This window comes from Halichoerus grypus, chromosome 4 (assembly GCF_964656455.1).
Source record: "Halichoerus grypus chromosome 4, mHalGry1.hap1.1, whole genome shotgun sequence".
Lineage (NCBI taxonomy): Eukaryota > Metazoa > Chordata > Mammalia > Carnivora > Phocidae > Halichoerus > Halichoerus grypus.
The window spans coordinates 21532394-21546772 of NC_135715.1; the positions used below are offsets into that span (position 1 = coordinate 21532394).

At 38.2% G+C, this 14379-nt stretch overlaps 1 pseudogene; it reads left to right on the top strand.

The window, feature by feature from the left end:
- The first annotated feature begins 8337 nt into the window (after nucleotides 1-8337).
- On the top strand, nucleotides 8338-14052 carry LOC118541361 (SWI/SNF-related matrix-associated actin-dependent regulator of chromatin subfamily E member 1 pseudogene; annotated as a pseudogene).
- The last annotated feature ends 327 nt before the right edge of the window (nucleotides 14053-14379 follow it).

Here is a 14379-nt window from a genome sequence, read left to right on the forward strand (position 1 = left end):
CTAAAAATTTTAATGATCAAATATGAGAATGGGAGAAGAAAGGTATTTTATTCTTAAAATAACTATTATACTAAAGTCTCCCAAAAGACCTTTAAAAGAAAAAGCAATTAACAAATGAGTTGACCTAATTTTATAAGCCATCTAAACTATATCTCTTTTCCTTTGTTAATCTACCAAGTCTTATTCCTACCTTCATACTCTTAACATGAGCTGGTTCCCCATTTTTTGTTCTGAAATGTCCTTGATTCTCATAGTTTTTATACTATATATATATATATATATATATATATATATATATATATATATGTAATTATATATATATATATAATTCTCATATATATGTATCATAAACAGACTGTATTTGATTCCAGTTTCTAACACTTCTTTTTGAAACCTGGAAAACTTCATTCTTGCTCAATAAAAAATATTACACAAGTTAATAAAATAACTGTAAATACGTAATCATTTTTCACAAATGTTTATTAGATATTTCTACATTTAATTCCTGCATCAATCACAGTTTATCTTCAAGGATCACTGAGTATGTCTATACCTTAGAAATGCTATTTTAGAACTGTTGATAGATTTTACAAACTAACACTTAAAATATATATGAAGAAGAAAGATACATTTAATAGCACTTCTACTCAGTAAACAAATTTGATTTTCTAGTTTTTTTTTTTTATTTTTTTTATTTTTTTTTGATTTTCTAGTTTTTAGGAAAGAAGTTATGTTCCCCAAAGTCTCAGCCTATAATAAAAATGTCTTCATGTACTATTGAGTATTAAAACACAACAGCATCTATATTTAAAATGATAATAAGCCTCATGTTTATATGTATTAGACTAATGTATACATCAGTGACTCAAGGTTCCAAGCCTGATATGTAAAGCTGGACAAGGCTTAAATGTGTGTCCCATTTGTTTGGTAACCATTTATACCTTTAAAAAAATAATATGAGAGATGAAACGTAATTTTGGAGAAACTAACCTTGAAATGTTAATGATTATATAGATAAGCACACATGGCTTGAATTGTAATGCTAACTTGGGTCAAATCTGCTAGAATAACACCTAATGAAATCACAGTGATTGGTGGAGAGCTTTCACTGACCTATTAATTTATGCTTGCTACCTAGGTAGGCACATACATTTTTCTCAATATTTCTGGGTAAGCCTGGCTGCATCTGTCCCTCAAACTCCATTTTGGTAACATGTTATTTTGACAATATTGGTACAAAAGTGGCCATCAATGCATAATATATATATTGTGCTTTATAATTTACTTTCAAAACCAGTCATAATAATCCTGTTAGACATGAAAATTATCCCCATTTTATAGATGTGTAAACTGAGGCTCAGAGAGAAAAATATTCACAAGTATTGAAAAATACGACGTTTTTAGGAAAGCAAACTAAGATCAGGCCTTTGGTATGAAAATGAAATTTCACAAAACAATGTATATGCCTGGAGGTGGTATAAAAGTGACTTGCTAAAGAGAATGTTCTTAGATGGTTTGTATTGAGAAGATGGAGAGAACAACTTTTGAGACTTTTGTATACACAATAATGGCGATGGTCCTATTAAGCACCTACAGAAAACAAACAACATTCCAAGCACTTTACATTTGTCATCTCTCTTAACTGCTGCACAAACTTATGAGGTAGTCATTATTATCTTTATATTGCAGGTAAGAGAACTGAAATCTGGAGAATTTAAGCAATTTGCCCATAGTAAAAGCAGTGAATGTGTAAGGTTTCAGTCTCATCCCTGACAGGCTCTATAACCTAAGAACATGAGGAACCTTCTACCTTCCAGGTGGGGGAGGTATAGATTACTTGGGCAACATGGCATTTTAAACTCTCTAGATTTAACATTTTTAAATTAATTGTCCTTTTAGTTCCTCTGCCCTATTGCTATTATGAAGGACTTATAATTTTAGTTAATAGATTTTTAAAATACCTTTCTAATTAAAAAAAGAAATACAGGTGCTTTGAAGTTATGAATATGTTTTAAAATCACATGTTAAAGCCATCCATTTCTATATAAAATGTAAGAAGTTATAAATATTTCCTGTCTTTGGTCATCTCCAGAATTACCACAAAGGTAATTATGCAACTGCTAATAATTATAATCTCAGTTAGTTAGCTGAGAGCCATACAAATTTTATAAGGCAATAAATCTTACTAAATGTTCAAAAAAAAAAAAAAAAAAAAAGAGGGGCGCCTGGGTGGCTCAGTTGTTCAGCGTCTGCCTTCAGCTCAGGTCATGATCCCAGGGTCCTGGGATCGAGCCCCGCGTCAGGCTCTCCGCTCAGCGGGAAGCCTGCTTCTCCCTCTCCCACTCCCCCTGCTTGTGTTCCCTCTCTAGCTGTCTCTCTCTCTGTCAAATAAATAAATAAAATCTTAAAAAAAAAAAAAAAAAGAACATGAGTTCAAATCAGTCTATGTTACCTTACCCACATTCAGCTCTGAAATTACATAAGGTCCAGGCATAAAGCTTGTGCTTAATTTTAAATATGCTCAATTAAGGTCAGCATGAAGCCTACATGCCACACCGAAGAGCCTGGGAAAATGTTTTAATTTTGTACTTTGTCTTAATTTTAGTTTAATTAAGTTGTTATAAAGACTCCTTTCTTAAACATTTTATATATATATATAAGAACACAGTTATAGAAAAAAGGGATCATAGAGGCACCTGGGTGGCTCAGTCGGTTAAGCATCTGCCTTCAACTGAGGTCATGATCCCAGGGTTCTGGGATTGAGTTCCGTGTCAGGCTCCCTGCTCAGTGGGGAGCCTGCTTCTCCCTCTCCCTCTGCTCTGTCTCTCTCAAATAAATAAATAAAATATTAAAATAAAATAAAAAAGGGATCATAGAGACATTGAATTGAGAAATAAATAAAAGAAGAAGATTTAAAAATAATATTGAATGCAATTATAAACAAAATGTTAAGAGTCATAAACTGGGGGGAAGAAGAGATGATGGGCACAACATCAGTCACACTGAACAAAGCTGCCTTTCTCAGCAAGTCAAGTCAAGGGGGGAAAGAACTGCAGCCCTAGTTCATACTCCAGGGCCCTTGTCGCCTCTGATTTCTTCCACTTGGCCCTTTTATATCTTCGACTTCCATCCTGAAAGATACATTGCCAAAGATAAAAGTTTCTACAACTTGGATGATAAAGTCAATATGGTAGAAACACCAAAAATAATTAGAACTGCCTGAAGAGAGCTTTTATACCTAAAATTATTACTTGTTTCATATTTATGTAGTCTGCAATTTCTGAGTTAGGGGGGTGGGTGGGGTGAGAAAAAGCAAAATATTCCATATAGAACACTTTGAAGGTAATAATCTGGGAATAATCTTGGAAATCATCTGCCAGAGCCAAAACTAACTGAAAAGAAATTTGTTGGGCACCTGGGTGGCTCAGTTGACTGAGCGTCCGACTCTTGATCTCAGCTTAGGTCTGGATCTCAGGGTCCTGAGTTCAAGGCCCATATAGGGATCCATGCTGGGTGTGGATCCTACATAAAAAAAAATAAATAAATAAAGTAATTTGTTCAGTCAGCAAACACAGTATAACCCTCTCTATCTCTATCTCCCTTCCCCCTACATCCAGACACAAAGCATAACAAAACAAGAGCTATTTGGTATTATACTGCATATTAAATCATCATGTCTAGACTACCAATGTCCACATGGATACAAGGGAGACTATAGAAAAAAAATGCCTTGTGGTCTTTTACAGACGGTCAAAACTAGACTTTGTCTGTAAAAATGCTCATTTGTTGTCTATATGTTAATGCGACACCAAAGATCCAGAGATCAGGACATTATTTTTAGTTTATTCCTATATTTTTAAAAATAAAGACTGAATTACAAAACTTGATGGTGTTATGGGTTACGTAGAGCGCCCCCCTCCAAAAAAAAAAAAAAAAATTATGTGTTGAAGTTTTAACTCTCAATACCTCAGAAAATGATCTTATTTGGAAATAGGATGTTGGGGATGTAGTTAGTGAATGAGAGATCTATAGGGTAGGCCCTAATCGTATATGATTGGTATCCCTATAAGAGGTGGAAATTTCTGCACAGGCACACATACAGGAGAACACATTGTGTACATGAAAATAGCCATCGACAAGCCAAGGAGAAAGGCCTAGAACACATCCTTCCCTTACACCCCTCAGAAGGAACCAATCCTATCAACACTTTCGAACTGTGAGATAATAAATTTCTGTTTAAGCCACCCAGTTTGTGGTACTTTGTGAGGGCAAACTACTACATATGGCATTATGTCAAAAATAATTTGAGAATCAGAGGTGCCCGGGTGGCTCAGATGGTTAGGTGTCTGCCTTCGGCTCGGGTCATGGGATCGCGCCTCATGTCGTACTCAGTGGGGAGCCTGCTACTCCCTTTCCCTCTGTCCCTCTCCCTACTCATGCTCTTTCTTTCTCTTTCTCTCTCTCTCTCTAAAATAAATAAATAAAATCTTGTTTAAAATAAAAAAAAAACATTTTGAAAATAAAAAAACTCTAGTATTGGCCTAATACTAGGCCAATGGGAAGCACACAGAATTGATCATTAGGAGATCGATCCTAGTTAGAATTAGTCTTCACTAATTTGCTATAAACATGCTTTCAGAGTGCTTTGAAATAACTAAACTTTACTGAAAATATCAAATTATTTGATTAGTTCACTTTAAAATGTTTCAGAAAGAATGTTCTCATAGATATATAGTGCTGTGTAAATGTTGGTAATGGAATTTATTAAACATCATCAAAATTTATCCATTAGAATAATCATTGAAATGGAAAAATATGGCACAGGTATTTTTATAAAAAAAGAGATTATTTTAAACTTCTTCCTTGGATTTGCCAGAGCAAATTGCCTGCTTCCAATTTGGAAGGTGATGAAATTTAGCTCTTAGATTCTAGAATCCAAAATACAACAATTTAAATGGTAGTTTTGAATTAAAATCACACCCTTTTATTTATTTTTTGTTAGTGCTCAATCTTCAGACAATGCTGATTTAGAATACCACCTTATCTGAAATGCTAGGAGGTACAATTGAAAATCCACTGTTCAATATTTTCTTTATGTAAAACACTTTACCCTCTTCTGCAATGTAATGGCTTATATGTTTTCCTTCTCAACTAAACCTGAACCCCTCAAGAGATAAGTACCTAGGACAGTGTCGGCAGCATACTCAGGATTCAGTCCTAATAAAGGAGAAAGGGGACGGCCTGAAGGATTGGAGATGAAAAGGAAAAATCTGTAAAGAAAAAGCTGTGTAATTTCCATGATTCTGTGATTCAAGTCCAATTAATTTTTCCCCTATCTCAGTCTGAATTATTATTTTCAGTTATCAGTAACCTTCGTGGTGACATGCTCTAATCCAAACACAGCGCGATACATTTCTTCCTGGAAATGCAGGAAAATGTAACGACAGCTGGTTGACTTCTGCAAGGGTACATCCACTGTGTGGGACCACACACCTTACATATGAGAGGGAGAGGAAAGGAGAAGGAAAGCTGGGGTAGGGTGTTGGGGATGGGGTGGGTGTAAAGCATCTTTAGACCTTATACAAAGAATATTTTATTATTTTGGTTCAATTCAGGGCAGACTTACATGCTACCATCCGATTTTTATTTGTGTAATTCCTCCACTTTTATGTGTATGGCTTAGGAAAGAGAGGCCTTGGAAAGAGTTAAAAGATGTTGTACTCCTTCAAGAAAAACTCAATAAACGCTGTTTATTCACTACTGGCTAAGATTAATTTTCAAATTACACAGTTTATAACCATAGTGTCTCTTCCAAAATTATTGATGCAAAATCCAAAATAGGTTATTGAAGTTACTAAATATATTTTCAAAACCACAGTTCTGAAGCAATGTTGCAATTTTAGTAATAATTTCTAACTCATCTTTATTCTGTGTCTAAAATATAATTTACCTATGAGAAGATACAAGGCTTTTATGCTTAAAAGATTGCTAGTGAAGGAAATTTTACTTTACACAGAATCTACTTAAAATAGTTTCAGCCTAGTCCTTTCGACAAGGCACAGAATTATGTTTAGGATTAAGAGGACAGTTTCTGTAACTGAACTACTTGTATTTTAAGTCTGACTCAATACTGATTTTATCAATATGTAATTATGTGATGCTGGCCATGTAGTTTAATGCCCAAGTCTCAGGTTTTAACAAATAGCAGGTACCTATCATACAGAGTTGTGTAAGTATTAAATGAGGTAATATCTGTAACATTCCTAGCATCGTGCTACACGTCCCATAAGATAGCTATTGCAATCATTTAGAGATAGAGCCACATGAGCCTACCACCCAAAGTAAAAATACATATGCTATGCTTCTTCCTGCCTTTCTTATTAAACACAGTTAAGATCCACTCTAAGCAGACGTTTGTAATACAGAAGTGGCAAAAATAAATCAGCAGGGGCTTCACACGCTGGAGTAGGAATTACCAAAAGAAAGTCCTTTTGCCCTGTTTAACTATTACCTAACAAATGGCAATGATTTTTATTTTCCCAAATTAACCCCTCCTTTAGCTCTTAAGATGTCCTGCCACAGGCTAGTCCAAGAAACTTGCTTCAGTTAGTGGACAGGGAGTGGGAGTGTGGCTTTCAGGGCCAGGGTAAGAGAATCAGTGGTTTGTCAGGGTTTCTTACTGCCAAAAGTACACGTTTTCTAGACTGGGTCCTGCCCAGTAAGGAAGATGAAACCTGTTCACTGCTGCTCACTCTAAGTGAGGACTAGTTAGGATAGTTTTCATTGCCTTCCCCCATGTTCAGCTCTTACCTGCCAAATATAATCAGTGAGCCTCAGAAGTGTTCTAGCTTTAGGTACAGACTAAGATCCCCACAAGAATCAGCAACCCCCCCAACACCAGCTCAGAATACACTACCTACCCTGTGAACCTCCTCTGGTGTACTTGGGAGGGGGTGGTCTCCTTTACCAAAGTACATAAGACATGGCCCCCTTTCTCCACACAAAATGTTACTGTAACGTTGGATCTCAGATTACAGCAATTCAAGGCAAATTCAAGACTTTGATTTTGTCAAAGTCCCAGGACTTCATACACCATCTATCCAATGCCTTTGTAAATCTAAGACACTGAAATAAGTAATGTTTGATAATCTACAAGATCCGCTCCAGGTTATTTTCAGCAAGACTACTTTTTAGCAGCTGGTAGCCTTTCTCATTAAAAAAAAAAAAAAAAAGTGTTAATAGTGATCTTGTTCCATAATTAACAAGATGATTATAATGCAAAGCTGTGTGCTGTGATTGAAGTAGGTATGGGGTGCTAGGGAGCACTGATGAGGGTAACAAATTTGAATTACTGTAGTAGGTTCTAGAGGGGAAAGGGTGAAAAAAAGAAGAGCTTTCTTTTAAAGCAGGGTTGAGAGATCGATCTTGGAGTAACTGTGATCAGCAGGAGAGCAGCTTTCAACTAGGAGAACTTGAAAATCATTCATCTTGGCAAGAGAAAAGGTCAATGGCTTTAAATTTAGACAGATTTGGGTTCAAATTTGGTCTTTTCCATTTACTACAAATAAAACTGAGGTCATTTCTCATCTCCTTTAAACTTTTGTTTATCTAAAATATCGGAATAATCATATGTATTTCATTTCAAAGATTCGATTTGTCTTTACTGAAAGCCAGTGGAGGTCATGAGGCAGTTGGGCTTCCCTCAGAGGTCTCAAAAATTAGCTGGAAAACTGTAAGGCCAGATAGAGAGAAGATATAAGGTAATGGCTGATCACTTGGTGCTGGAGTCGGTCATTCCAGGTTTGATTCCTGGTTCCCTTCCCTACAAAACTGGCTTTTGATAATTTACATAATCTCTCATCTATAAAATAGGGTCAGCAGTGCTTCTACTTTGTATGGCTATGGATTGAGTGAGTTAATCTATATGAACATTTAGAAAGGACTTTGTAGTGTTTTAAACATTCACTTTTAGGATATGTACCTGCCTCTCTTTTGTACTTCTTCCGAGGAACAAAGAAATTCTGCATTCAGCTGCTCCTGCCTCCTTTTGGCCAGATCAATCACTTTTCTGTATATTACGTCCCACTATTTATCAGTTCCACTGGTGCTGTAACAGGCTGGATTCTCTCTAACCTTTAAAAAAAAAAAAAAAAAACAAAGTCCTTTCTCCAAGGTCAATTTACGACCCACCCACCACCCTGTATTCCTACCTTCAGGGCCCAACTAAGAAATTTCTTCATCATCATGTAAAGGGAAGGAGGGCGGAGCTCTGGGCACTTTTTACGCCCGCTGTGTCTCAGATTCATTCGTAAGGAACTGAGGGCTTAATCTTACAAAATGTCAAAAAGACCATCTTATGCCCCACCCCTCAGTCCAGCACCTGCAACACAAATACCCAGCACACCTGGGTTTGGGGGATACAATCCATACAGTCATTTCTCCTACAACAACTACAGGCTGGGAGGGAAGCCCGTCACCAGCAGCCGGCTCGGCATCCTCTGGTATTACCATTCCAATACACCCACGGCCATCTGATGAGCCGCTGATTCCCCACATGAGGTACACCAGAAAGTTCTGGGACCAAATAAAGGCTTCCAACCCTGACCTTAAAGTTGTGGGAGATTGCCAAGATTATTGGTGGCATGTGGCGAGATCTCACTAATGAAAAAAACAAGAACATGTAAATGAATACAAAGCAGAAAAGATAGAGTACAATGAATCTACGAAGGCCTATCATAATTCCCCTGCATACTCTGCTAACATAAATGCAAAAAGTCGTACATAAGCTGCTCTGGAGGAAGAAAGTGGACAGAGACAGCCTTGCATGGAGAAAGGAGAACCTTAAGTGAGCATGTGAGCATTTAGCAGAAGATCCAGATGATTACGATGATGGCTTTCAGTGAAGCACAAGGCCACCGTCAGTTTCCAGAGAAACCACCACCTCATCAGCGAAATCCTCAGTGAGAGTGCGGTGCCAGACATTCGATCAGCGGTCACGACAGCCAGAATGCAGGTCCAGTCCCTAATGGCTCATCAGCAAAAACTAGAAGCTCTACTGTTTCAAATAGAGGAGCAACACCAGGAAAAGAAGAGGAAATTCCTGGAAAGCACAGATTCTTTTAACAATGAACATAAAAGTTTGTGCAGCTTGAATGTAGACGTGGATATGGAAAAAATTGCCCCTGAAATTGCGCAGGCAGAGGAACAGGCTCACAAAAGGCAGGAGGAAAGGGAGAAGGAGATGGCAGGGCAAGCTGCAGGCAGTCAGAGCAGCTTGGTTCCTGAGGAAGAGCAAGCTCCTAGTAAGACCGAGGAACAGAAGGACCACGAGAGCATCCCAGTGGAGATAGAGGAGACACACCTTGAAGAAGCGACAGGAAGCCAATAGAACGATGAGGAAGACACATCTACTCCTGAAGACAAGGAGAGCTGGCGGGAGGGGGCGGACGGGATGGCTGAGGAGGAGCCCAGTGATAGTAACACCGTCTCAGAGAGCAACATGGAGAAGCCACCAACGGACCCCATCTGGAAGACAAGAAGAAAGAACAATGTTGGGGCACCTGGGTGGCTCAGTCAGTTAAGTGGCTGCCTTCGGCTCAGGTCATGATCCTGGGTTCCTGGGATTGAGCCCCATGTCCGGCTCCCTGCTCAGCAGCGAGCCTGCTTCTCCCTCTCCCTCTGCCTGCCACTCTGCCTACTTGTGCTCTCTTTCTCTCTGTCAAATAAATAAATAAAATCTTAAAAAAAAAAAAAAAAGAATGTTGCCTTGTTTTATGTGTTCTAAATACTTTTTTAAATGAAAAAAAAAAAGAAATTTCTTCATCATGCTCTCATTCGTCACTCCATTCCATCCTATCTACTCACCCCTTTACTTAGAGAGCTCTTCCTTTCCACATCACTAAGTCCGGGGAATATTTTCCAATTCACACCTCGCCTGTTATTTCAGAAGCACTTTGTACTACCTCTAAGTTAACGTTAAGCCACTGACTCTAAATAAAAAATAACATTCGTAATAACAATAGTAGTAAAAACAACAGCATATTGCTTTGGTTTATTCCATACCACCCTCTTCTGACATTCCTCTTACGCTCTAATTCTCCTTTCTCAACCACATCGATGGTCCTTTTTTTTTTTTTCCTATCCAATCCTTCACTGTTGAATTTCTTTGTGGTTTGTCATAGGTCATATGATCCTTTCTCACTCCATGTCATTCAGTTAAGTGTTCACACCATATGCATGGCTTCCATTGTTAGGAATATGTAAGTAGGTGTCTGCATCTCAGCCCTTTTGAATTCTAGCCCCATATATCCGTATAACTATTTGTATGTTTCCATGTTCAATAGTGAACTTGCCGTGTCTACCTCTAATGGCTCCTATCTGAATGAATGATAACAGCCTCCATCCAACTGTACAAGTTGGAAACCTGAGAATCCTTCAAGACACTGTCCTACCTCTCATCCTCCCGTAGCATGGAGCTCTGATGCTCTATTGATTTTCCCTCCTAAATAGCTCTCAGACACTGCATCCCTCAGCATCTTTTCTGCCAGGATCCTAATCCAAGCGATCATCTGCTGTTCCCTGAATTAATGCAACACCCTTCTAAATGGTCCCACTTTCTTTCTGTTCTGCAAATCTTTTCTCTATAGTACAGGAAAATCGATTATTTAATAATGCAAATCTGACTGCATCTTTCTTTTTTATAATTTTTCAGTGGCTTCCCCACTTTTAATGTGTGTAAGGCCCACCATTATCTGGTCTGCACTTCACTCTTTAGCATTATCTCTAACATTTTTCTGTTCTTTCTTTCACTCTGACCTTCATTTCCTCTAGTGAGCAATAGTACTTCCTGCCGTAGACCATCACACACACTGTCCCCTCTGCTCTAACCATCTTGACTTCTCTCTCTCTCCTTTTTTTTTTTTTTTTTTTTTGTCAGCTAGCCCTCATCCTTTATATTTCAATGAAAAGATCAGAGTTTTTATTTTCAAGCAAGTGCTGAGGACCTTTATCTAGACTAAGTTAGATCTTTCATTTACTGTGCACTGCATTTGTCCTTCATAACACTTACCATCTTGTTTTTAATAACTAGACTGCACTTTTTAATGACAGCAAAATGGTGTCTGCTTTACTCACAATTAAGTTCTTGAATTTTTAAAGGGCTATAGATCCCAAATTCCAGCAACATTTATTAAAGTCAATTTTTTTTTTCCTCCCAGGTTCTCCTAGAAAAATTTGTCTTTGCCATCTGGGTTTGAGACAAATAACTTCCCTAAAACTTGTATTCTAATTTACATTCCTTCGTCCAGGAACGTCAGGGGCTCCTGGGATGGAGCCCCGCATCGGGTTCCCTGCTTTGCGGAAAGCCTGCTTCTCCCTCTCCCACTCCCCCTGCTTGTGCTCTCTCTCTCTCTGTGTCAAATAAATAAATAAAATCTTAAAATAGAATATGTATAAGAATACATACTGTCGTATGTTGAGAAAATAATCATCAACTCAGTGAATTCAATAGCTCTTCAAGGGATGCTAAAGTTACTGAAGGGAATTAAAGGACATCAGGGCTACGAAGATGGACTTCTTTCATGGCTTGAACTGGGTCTGTGTGGGTACTCTTCTTGGATAGCTTTGGTAGCCACCTTAGGAACTTTCCTTGATAAGACTCTCTGTGCCCTGTGAATATATGAAGAACAATGAGGGAGAGATTTCCAAACACCTCCTAAAGTGAATAGCATGGTTTTCTTTCTATGTTTCATAAAAAACAGAATGGTATAACAAAATACAGTTGGCCCTTGAACACTGTGGACGTTAAGAGCCCGATCCCTCATGCAGTCGAAAATTTCTGCATAGATTTTAACTCCCCCAAAACTTAAAACTACTAAGAGCCTACTGTTGACCTGAAGCCTGCCTGATAACATACACAGTCCACTAACACTTATTTTGTATGTTATATGTATTATATACTGGATTCTTACAGTAAAATAAGGTAAAGAAAAGAAAATGTTATTCAGAAAATCATACAGAAGAGAAAATGCATTTATAATACTGTACTATATTAAAAAAAAAATCCACATATAAGTGCACCCTCACAGTTCAAACCCCTGTTGTTCAAAGGTCAACTCTTTGTCAGATGATTTTTTTTTTATTTATTTTTATTTTTTTTAAGATTGTATTTATTTGCGAGAGAGAGAATGAGAGACAGAGAGCATGAGAGGGAGGAGCAGACACCCTGCTGAGCAGGGAGCCTGATGTGGGACTCGATCCCGGGACTCCAGGATCATGACCTGAGCCGAAGGCAGTCGCTTAACCAACTGAGCCACCCAGGCGCCCTCTTTGTCAGATGATTTTACTTCCCAGTTTCACAACTGCTTTCAGTTCACTGCAATATATAATTATGTATATATATATATGTATATACATATATATATATATATATAATCATCCCCTTAAGTTTTCTACTCTAAAGGTGTACCCATTGTTTAAGTAAATAACTGTAGAGAAAAGTCCTCTGTATGAAAGTCCAGAGGCTAGAATCTCTGCAGTGACCTTAATAGATTAATCTTTGGGGAAGAAAGCCTGTGTTCATTCTGGAGAAACTACTGCTATTTTTTTTTTTTTAAAGATTTTATTTATTTATTTGACAGAGAGAGAGATAGCGAGAGCAGGAACACAAGCAGGGGGAGTGGGAGAGGGAGAAGCAGGCTTCCCGCCGAGCAGGGAGCCCGATGCGGGACTCGATTCCAGGACCCTGGGATCATGACCTGAGCCGAAGGCAGACGCTTAACGACTGAGCCACCCAGGCGCCCTGGAGAAACTACTGCTATTATAAAAATAAAAAGTTGGTCCAATTTATCAGTATGAAGATAGTTTAAATGTGTTATCAGGGTCTTGACATATTCAGCCTCAGCTCCTCTTATTTTTCCTGAAAATCAGTAAGTTGCAAAGGATAGATAGTTTCTCATTTTAGACTGTCTGCTCCCCCGCCCCAGCCTCACAGCTGTTAATACACATATTTGATGATTTCATTCCCTACATTTATCCCTGAATATGAAAATATTTGGGGTCCAAAAATGTATCTGTAGACCACAAGCCTTTTCCCTTGTGAGGAACTGAAGGTTAATTATTGACTGCTACTGGCCTGCATGAAAGCACGTTTGTGGGTTCTCCTTTTTTTGAAGCAAGGCCAGAGTTAATTCCCGTTAGTGTTAGAGGACTGTCCTAAAAGAACCTGGGAACATTAGGCCTCCTTCTAATGCAATGAAAAAACTGCTCTGTCAATGTTCCCTTATCCACACACTTGTCTTAGCATGCCTCATGACTGTTGTTCCTTGTATTTTGTTGTGATTTTGAAGTTATATCCTATATCTTACTCCCTATGCTCAACCCATCTTGGGTTGCAAACTGATTATTGATTCACCAAATAAAAAGAGCATTTTGCCCCTAGACTCACAGAAACTTTTATAGTCATCAGGGCACCTTTCCTTTACTACCATATTATAGGATACCTAACTCAGCCTCCTGACACAAGCCTACCAAATTCCTGGAATCTATGATTTCCTTCCTGGGTATTTTAATGACATTAACTTCTGAAATCCTTATGTCTTCATGAAATTTTAAACTCGCATCAGCGTATTTTACTATCTATCTATCATGTATCAAAACTGCTGAGGTTTTCCAACTCGTAGATGAAATGCATTTATGATGGTGCACCAATCTTCTCTTGTGATCACAGTGTCCCTGGCCAGACCACACCCTCTCCAATAGTTTCATATAGAAATCTCCACCAGACAAGAGTTATGACAGATTGGTCCTTCTAAAAATTTACCCAGGTTAAGCCATTGACGGAGTTAGTAAGATTAGTTCTGAAGTTTGCTGCCACTCCCACCACCACTATCAACCACGTTCTAGGTTTATGGTACTCTCCTGCAACAGTGAGGCTTTGACCATCTACGCTTCGTTCTCCCATAGCGAAGCCCCCAGCAGACACATGCTACAGGTGTCTTCTATCTCAGGCACTTCATTACAATGACCGTAATATTGGCAGTTATTGTTGCATGAAGGTTAATAGTTACATTAGATGTTAAAGGGGCCAAGCAAAAGTGCACTATAGTCTTTCACTAATTTCCATATTAGCTGACGCTTTTCTCTCTATAACTGATTGTTACTGAAAAGTCGCTGAACTTAGTACTTTACGTCCGAAGTCCAGCTTCTTTTCCCGTTGAGAAAGATGTGCTCCTCCAAGTTAGACTAGCCGCTATTTTTCCTAAATGCCTCCAAGATACGAATTGTTATTTTCTAATCTTCCTATGGTTTCTGGTTGGCATGTATTATCAAGAGATCGTCAGAATTCTCAATTAACAGAAGATAGCTCTGTTCTTGAAAGTG